General features: G+C 37.6%; 1 long non-coding RNA gene across 1 annotated transcript; it reads right to left on the bottom strand.

Moving 5' to 3' along the window:
* Window positions 1-3,838: 3,838 nt before the first annotated feature.
* LOC140224791 (uncharacterized) lies at window positions 3,839-6,362 on the bottom strand. Its single transcript, XR_011900036.1, has 2 exons — window positions 5,700-6,362; window positions 3,839-4,457 (listed from the first exon to the last, which is right to left on the bottom strand). It is a non-coding gene; the product is annotated as an uncharacterized lncRNA (long non-coding RNA).
* Between the last annotated feature and the right edge of the window lie 3,234 nt (window positions 6,363-9,596).

Consider the following 9,596-nt stretch of genomic DNA (forward strand, 5'->3'; position numbering starts at 1 on the left):
GAAGGGTAGACATGGGTCCTTCTCTTCGTTAAGAATTAATTAAATCGACGTCGTAAGTCCGCAATCACATATCTCGATTGCGGTATCTGATAATCTCCGCCTCTATGTTCTTTTTTTAAGGGAGAACAAATTGTCATCATTCCTTGCAGTTTGTGCAGAATTGTCTTCGCACTGAGAAGGAAAATCACGGCAGTTTTAAATAATTGCCGTTGAGTAGTTTTCCGTGTAAAAAATAAAAAATGACAAAAATTCTGCAACGTCGCAAACCGAGTTAAATTATAAAATAATCGATTTTAGGAGATAGACCGTATTCGATACATCAAACGGGTGATATTGTATCGATATCGATTGGTTCATAACATAAACATAACTTCAAAAGTCAATTGAGAAATCTGACGGAAAGGGTTTTTTGTATTAGATTTTTGATCCCTATGAGTACTAATTGGCCAAGAGTAGTGAAATTGCTACGAAATTTCTCATTCTCAGCTTTTCTGACAAATATCTTAAAATTATGATTTGAGGTTATGTTCTATTGTTTTGAACCAAACGATACATCGAATCACTATCGAATACGATCCATCGAAATAAAGATTGATCGGTTAATTTTCATCCCATTGAACGACATTCAGTTTTACATCTAGTTAGAGTCGCAGCTGATTCAGATAATTCATCAAACGACGTTAATTGGTTTAGTAAGTTCGAAGTAAGGACGGCCATTGAGGAAGGAGGGGAAGGGGGGGATTACTCTTTTTTATTCTATGTTCCTGCAAGAGGACATCTCAGGTGCTTGACACAAAGCCATTAAACGACAGAAAAAAAGACGACATTTTCTATACCGTGAAATTTGAGACAAGCAGTTTTGTTTGAACTCGGCAACGCAGCCTTACATACCAGTGGCGTGGCGTGAATGATCGATTATCGATATTTCCTCATTTGTGGCTATGAGAAAGAATCGATTATTAAGGTGTTCGCTACGAACACCCTGTTTATCGATCCTTTTCCATAGGTTTAAATGGCAGATCAATCGATGTATCGCAAAGCACGCCACGCCACTGTTACATACCTACATAAGCTTTTAAAAGGGCTTGGCCTGGTATGGTGAATCTCGCGATCAGCTGAATCTGATTAATTTATTTTTCTTCTTCTCCTTCTTTTTTTGCGAATTCACAGTCTGCTGAGGTTCTTCATTTTGGGCGCAACCCTTTTACGCGAATGGACCCATAATTAGGACCCATTATTATGAGGGGTTTTGCGCGAACAGGAATAGAGGTACTTTCGGGGGAGCTTCACCGCACAAGAAAATGATTTAAAAGGTTAAAAGTTAAATTGTTTAGCGTGACTGTTTTAACGTGAATTGTTTAACGTGTTAATTGTTTAAACTCTCGATGCGACTCCTACTATTAAGTAGGAGTCGCAATTCCATTGCAAACTGCCTGAGCTGAACACTCTCCCTCCTCAGCTTCGTACTGGTGCGCATTAGAGTTTAAAAAATTATTTTTGACTCTAATTTTAATTTTTGGAACTTTTTGGCTTTGTTTTCCCCATGAAATGGTGTGGACCCAGCACCATTTCTCCACCTTGTTAAATTGTTTACTCACTTGCACGTTTTTTTAATTATTTTTCCGCAGACGCGTTTCGGTCAGTACAGACCATTTTCGATGCTCGATCGTGACCGATCAAAGTCGCGAATGATCAAAGTCATCAGTCGCGATCGAGCATCGAAAATGGTCCGTACTGACCGAAACGCGTCTGCGGAAAAATAATTAAAAAAACGTGCAAGTGAGTAAACAATTTAACTTTCAGCCTTTTAAAGTAATAGAGGGTTTCGAAGTGAGCGGGGTCACTTTTGCTCGAGTACAAATTGAGCTGGGCCCCAGGACTTTGAACACGTGCAATGTGGCAATGATGTGCTGCTACTTTATAAGAAGTTTTTTCCTTGCCGAATGCATATAATGACAAGAAGGTGATTGGGTGTGTTCTTTTTTTTCTCCGTGGCGGAAGGCTTACGATTTTTATTCGCTGTCTTTGCTTTCTCCCGTAATTTATTCCATCTCTTCACACGTGTGTTTCATTACCGTCACTTAACCTAAAAACATTTTACCTCATCGACCACTGGAAGAAATATATGTTTTTTCTCCTCTTCTTTGAAGTGTTATTTTCAAACGTTGACAAGACAGGCGTCGTTTAATTCATATGGAAACAATCAATGGGTAAAGTCAAAAAATTTGTCCATAAATTGCAATGTCTCAAAATCTCCAATTTTTTGTCATTCTACTAAAATAAATGTGATCCAAATATGTTTTTTGAACCCATTCAAGAAAAATAATTGACTCCTTTAATTTCCGTTGAAAAATACAAAAATTCCACAAATAGATATTTTTTGTGTTATCGGTTTTTTGAAAAAAAAAAGAAAAAAAAATTAATTTTGTATAGTTATACTTCTAAAATTCATTTATACTTGAGAAGAAGTAATTTTTCTATGAACATGGGTAACTTCAAACTCAAACAAAACGCTAATTGAGAGGAAGAAAAAGTTCAAAGTTAAAACTGAAATGTATGATGTTAGTTAATTTAGTTATTCTTTAGTAGTTACATTGATAACTACTCTGACTTTGTTCTTCTTCAGTGGAACTTCTTAAATACGTTTCAGAATAGGATACAAAAATGTAAGGCACTTTTCCGTCACCTTAGAAATGAATTATTCTGGCGTGTAACCGCCCCAGGCGAGTTAAAGTGCGAAAAGGTTGTACAGTACACTACGTATGCACTCGTATTAGTAGTGTGACAACGGCTCTTCTGAAGCCTCAGTGCGGCTATGCGTAGTTGAAAAACCGATGGTTGCTAAGGAAACAGTAAGGTTGTGTACGCCGGCTATTTAAGTGGGTGAGTTAAAACAAAATAATTATGCTTCGTAAACCTGTCAACCGCAATTCATTGTGATGTTAGGAGTATTTCGCCAAGCAATGAATTTTAATCATTATCTCGGCCTTTTTCGGTTGGTTTTAATTGGCCTGTTTTATGGACTCTAATTCATTTCATTTCTGTGCACAAAAGTTTGACTTACATGCATGTACTTTAGTTTTGGCGGCGATATTGCACTCCTACACTTTTAATTTTAAGAGTTATTCTCATCGTTCTTGTTTTGAACCACTCTTCTAAAAATGCAATTATACATGTAGGTCTAAAGTATTTCAATATATTTGGATACCATTATAGCTGAGCTGAAGTCTAAGCCCTTGAGTGAAATGAGGGACTAGAATTCAGATGTTCAGCACAAGAGTTGCCTATTGGGATAAAATTTTGCTTTGTTCCTCTTGGAAAATAATCGTGGCTACTGACATTTTTACAAATTCAATGTGCGTGTTACATGTAAGTGGTAATGGGAATAGTTACCAATGTTTATCCTCTGGCGAGAAAAAAGTATATAACACAGCATCGTACCATGACCATATACCGTGATCTGCACAAAAAGTTTGAAAATATATTGAGAACTGATCCTAGTATGTTTTCATTTATACGCGTGTCTCCATTCATATTGAAAAGATATCCTCGCAAGTGCTTAGAAATAGTAAATTTAAATGTGATGGACTGATGGAGTCTGGCAAAAAAGCTCTTGAAAAAGAAATAGAGTATGATACGAGTTAATTATGTTCGTTGACTGTTGGGTTAACCTCAGTTATACTATAGATTAGAGGAAATGATTATGCGTCTTTTGGCACGTAAGGAACATGAAACAATTCCGAGAATTGACCTGTTGAGAAAAACTCAAAGGTATAGAAACATAAATTGCAAATTTGAAAAAAAATAAATAAAAAAAAACGGAAATGAAGGTTGCAAGTGCCAGTTACAGCAAAAATATATTTAAAAAGCAAATAAAATTATTAAGAATGCAAATGTTTTGTCAAGACATTTTGAGGAAATGCTATGAAATGTAATGAAACCTTGTATATCCTTGGAAACTGAAAATTGATATTTTTTTACTCCAAACCCCTACATTTTTAAATGCTCGGAAAAATTTGATTTTTCACCTTCAAGGCTTTTCCGTCTGATTTTACCGCATTATTCTCTGTATAAAAGATAAAATCTCATCGGCAAGAATTTTTAAACTGTGCAAAATTTATTTTGCCCATGGTGGAACGTGGTCTCTAGTGGAGCCGCTTTTGGTTTGGTCAAATATCCATGCAGTTCATATATTTAAATGAACACGATGAAACACAACATGAAAACTTCTTAAAACGCCTTCATTTGTGAGCAATACGATTTGCGTTGCACGGGCTCCACGAAGACTCGTAGACTTTAGCGGGTGTCACGTCATGCGTCACTGAGATCTCCGCTATTCTGCTACCTCTCTTTTTGCCTTTCTTCATCATCACTTCTTAGCTCTCGAGACTTTGAGATGCCCAGATCTGCTGAGTTGGTGGTCATCTGCAAGTTTACTTGATAACTCCTTTCAAATACTGTATGAATATAGAACGTAAAGTTTAACTCGATGTTTGATGTGCATCAAAGAATTTTTCAATAATGAAACAATACGGCAACGATGTATTTGGATACTCTTGAAACACTTAATACTTTACACTTTACTGCCATTTTTTAAGAAAACAGTGTGTCAGGTGTTAAAGTAACATTCTAGGATGTAAAAGTAACATCCTAGGATGATACTTTAATACCAGATTTTTAATGACAATATCCAAGAGTTATCGCACATTTTTTAACATCTGCGATGTTACTGCAGCACCTTTTTTTCGGTGTACTGTACGTAATACGTATGTGCCATCGGGTTCTTTATGCGGATACATAGATGCTTTTATAGATGAGTCAAAATAGTAGCTCATTATTATGAAATGTGGTCAATTCCTACATTCCTAATTATTAATTCTTAAATATACCGCTAAATAAGATAAGAATTAAAATCCCATTAAAACGCCTTCTCAAAAGTTTACGTAGGAACTGGAGAAAATACACAATACAGACATTAAGACCAAGGTAAGGATGATCGTTCATAATTCATATAAGAGTTAATTCATTTAAATTAAAGGGAGGGGGCATTTAGCAAATGAATCCAGACCAACGTTACATACGTATTGCTATAAATCGACCATTGTAAATAAATTCATGCCTCCGGAAAATGATTAGGGTTTCCTTAAACTAAACTTCTGCTCTGAAGCAATAAATTGAGAGAAAATGCAAGGACAGGAAGCGCTAATATCCGACTTATGAATAAAAATTTGAAATGCGGTCGAAGTGTTTTCGCAGATAAAATGTTGATGAAAAAACATCATTTCCTGGTAACAACGATAACGGAAAAAACTTTATAATAAAAAACTCAAATTTGAAAAGTACAAAATCAATGTAAATTCTGTTTAAATGTATGTTTGAGATAACCTTTTTGGGTATTTTATTCGGAAAAATTTACAAAAGGTTCAATTTTAGGACACAAGTATCAAAAAATCTTCCAAGATTTACTGCATGCTGTTTTTTAACTTTATTTATTTTTAAATTTAACTATGAAAAATTCTTAAAGAATTCAAGGCTCTTCACTTAAATGACTTTTATACACAAATTTTACAATGCGTAAAGAATTCAGAAAGACGCAGAGAAGGCTCTCTTAAACTTAATTATGGAAGTGTTTCAAATCATTGTTTAATATTGCTTTTTAAGGGTCGTTTTTACCAGAGCTACGGATTTTAGTTTCTTACCCCGTCTAGTTTGTCCATTCTTCACCCCCAAAAAATTCAGCACCAAGAGACTCCAAATCCGTTCAACGAAAGTCTGGGTTCATCCCTCGACGACCAGCCACAAACTGGAAAAGCTCCCCCGGAGGCTCTCGAAGTAACAGCCCTTCGTTCGGGTTTCGAATTCGGAGACTATAAAGTGAGTGGAAGCGGCGAACGACAAGACAATGGCAGATTAAGCGGCAGATAAACACGGAATAAAGAGGACGGGCTCATAAAGAAACCGATAAAATACAGTATCGAATCCGCGGAGGGATTTGATACGAAGGGAGAAGTGGCGCGGCATGCTCCGCGAAATATCGATTGATCTTCCGTTTAAACCTATGGAAAAGGATCGATAGACGTGGTATTCACAACGAACACCGAAATCGATTCTTTGCCATAGCTTCAAATGGGAAAATATCGATAATCGATCATTCAAGCCACGCCACTGCGAGAGCAGAGTGGCAGCTCACTCGAATTAATGACCGCAGATCGGCGGAAAAATTTCTCCGACGAAAGTTTTCGAACGGGCCTCCGTGGCGCACAATGTCCATTGTTGCCTGTTGGGCGCAGTTAAATAACACACATTCTTTCGAGGGAAGATTTATTAACAATACGAGTCTAAAACCCTGGAATTTATAACTATCCAACGGTGGAAAAAAAAAAAAAAAAAAAAAAAAAAAAAAAAAAAAAAAAAAAAAAAAAAAAAAATGGATCTAGAGCCCTAGATCCAAGTTAGTAGAAAACATTGACAAGAAAAAAGACTCTTGATTCAATCGTATTTTTGCTTGAATCAAAACGAAATCCGCTTAAATTAAGGGGCTTGGTTCTTGATTTAAGCTAGATTCTGATTGAATCAAGAGTACTTTTACTTGTCGATGTTTTTAAGAGTCTGGACTCTAGATCCAATGTGGTTTTTTTTTTTTTTTTTCCATGCAGTGAACGGTGAAACTTCCAAATTGCGTGTCACAATTTGCGACGTAGCAGACCCCTTATTGTCATACTCATTTTCTTTCTTAAAAAACACTCAAAGGCAATTCTTAAAAACTGCCATGAAATTATCATCCACAACAAGCAACGGAGTGGAAACTTCAAGAAATTATGTTGATATGCTCTTCCTTGAAAAATGAAATAGTAGCGGAGATTCTGAAACATCGCAAACGACATGCGTAATTTGGAAGTTTCACCGTCGTATTGCTGTGCAGAGGAAGTACACTCAATGTATATCTCAATAGACGTACAGATATTCGTGTTTGGTGGATGATCGTGTTACATCTCCAAAATTGAAGGCGCGATAGCATCAGGCGTAAACTCGCAATGCTTTGCTCTTTGCTGTCAATGCTGTGTCGCTTACATCCGGGAAAAAAAGTTAAAAAACAAAGCCGGATTACATATCTTCTATCTTCAGCTGTATTGCTCACATATTTCTTGAAGCATCCCTACGAATAAGACAAATGGAACCAATATAACATGGAAACTAGGCGAGGCAAAGGAAGCGCGTTGATAACGGCGCGGAGATACAACTATTCGTACTTGATGGATGTTTGTGTTGCATCTGCAAAATTGAAGGCGCGAGGCGTGAATTCGCCAAGCTCTACTCTTAATGAAGAAAGATAATAAATTATTGTGTCTTCCTGCTTGTGTGTCCAAGTAAGTTCCTACTTTTGGACTTATCTGTCTGCTGGACATTACTGATATTTGGCCTTTATAGATTTTTGGGCATTCAGGGTTTGGATATTTTGACTTTTGGACATTTTTTTTGGACATTTTGACCTATCATCGATCGCGGCAACAGAAGACCCGAGACTCTCCGCGTGAGCCCGCCGCAATTTGGCAGGCGCGCAAATGCTTCTCAAGCTAAACTATCCGAGATAATTTATGTCTTGATTTTCTACTGTGCTCCGCATAGACTGGTACAAAATGATGACAATCCCGCTCCCGCTAACCGCTTAACGACCCCCGCCCCCGAAAGTGCGTTCCTTTTATTTTTCCGCACCGCCGTTCCTTCCGCGCCCCTTCATTTTACCCCTCCCCAACGGTAAAGTTGGTACTTTAAAAACTCTCTAGCCCACCTTGCGGTCGTTTATCCGGCATTAATCATATCTTCCGTTCGATCGCCAAATTGAACACTAAAACCAAAAATTTTCCCCCAATTAGTCTAATTTTGTTGAGGAGACCTTGGTTTTAGGAATAAAATTTTTCAGAGGATCAATTTTTCTCGAGTTAAATTGAGAAATTCTATACCCAACTATTCGACGGGAAACAGAAATCAAAGAGAAAAAATGTCCGAGGGGATTTATTATATTTTGGACCGATGGAGAGTAAAAATTAATGTATACATCCGATCCTTTGAACTCTGTAAATGGATAAAGCGCAGCGTAACTCAGCGCTGAATGTTGTAATTGATAGACAAAGCGATAGCAAAAGGAGATAAATAGAAAAATAAGGGATTCTTTCAGTGTATGTGGGTGTTTGCAATTGACAAAGGGAACCTTAAGGGGAACCCACAAGGGATTCTTTAGTTAGTCCATCATTTTCTCCCATAATCTATAACAATCACCCTTTTCAACCAACAGATCGCTCGTTTTTCATGTCGTCTCCTTTGTCTATCGCTTTGTCTATCAATTTCAACAATCAGCCTGTTGATTAATTTTCTGGCAGCAGCCTGGCCTTCATTTTTCAGGATGGTCCTGGGTCTTTTACGTTCAAAGCGGAGTTTTGTTGTGTCTCTCCTGGAACATTTTGGCAAATTGACTTCTGTAAGATACATTTTGAGCTCCACGCAATCTTAAACTATGCGCAAACCAATGGTCCAACTCTACCCATAGTACTTCCAAAACGTCTCAAACTTTGTAAATTTTCTGCAGCATATCATGAAAAATAAATGGAAGAATATATCGGAAAATGGAGGAAAATGGAAATGCAAGGGTCCTCAGGCTATTTTTCACGGTGCATATGCTCTGCTAATATCATTTTACTAAGAGTGGTGGGGGGGACGGGGGGGCAGACTCACTCTGGTTCTTTAAGGGCAATACCCAATACCCCCATGTGAACATGGCAGATGTAATATTTTGTCTCGAAACCATGCTTTTATCCCTACAAGTTTCCAACTCTTACGACTAAGGGTTGATTCAATGATTTTGAAAGTCTAGATTCTAAAATGTTCGTGATCACCCCTTAATTTGCATTCATAGCGGTATCAGTAATTTCAACCAGATTTGCTCGGTGCTATTTCCCAAGAGTGGTCACATTCCGTTACTCCATTGACATAAAGACTTAACTGCATTTCAAAATGAGCCAAATCGACCGCATGATTTTGAGCTTTCTAGGGATTGCAAGAAGATACGGTTACGCCCTTAAATTATAGAAGTGGCGATTTATGGAATTTTCACCCGATTTTTCCCCTACCTGGCAACCTGGGTTTCTTCCAGAATTGCCGCACCGGGTAGTGCCACTAGAAACCTTTACTCCGGCTCATATGGAAAAATTGGAGGTATCCCTGGATTTTGTCAACGTGGCATTCCTCTTTCAACTTTTGCGTTTGTTCCCTTGACAAATGGGGTCGATTATATAATTAACCGTTTAGTTTATTCCTAACTGTCCTCCCTGCCTCTTCCATCCTTTGTTGATTCGGCTTTTGCGGGAACGGAGACTCGATCGTTTGGCTTTTATAACGTCTTCCGGTTTTTGCATTATACATTACTGTTAACTTTTGTAAACGCATTTTACGCACACAATCCGGCCAAGTCGCGCAGCTTTGAACACTTGTAAATCTGGCCAAGTCGCGCATCTTTAAACACTTGTAAATCCGGCCAAGTCGCGCATCTTTAAACACTTGTAACTCCTTTGTATATGTCGATCAATGCCGAATCAGATCGT

This window comes from Bemisia tabaci, chromosome 6 (assembly GCF_918797505.1).
Source record: "Bemisia tabaci chromosome 6, PGI_BMITA_v3".
Classification (NCBI taxonomy): Eukaryota; Metazoa; Arthropoda; class Insecta; order Hemiptera; family Aleyrodidae; genus Bemisia; species Bemisia tabaci.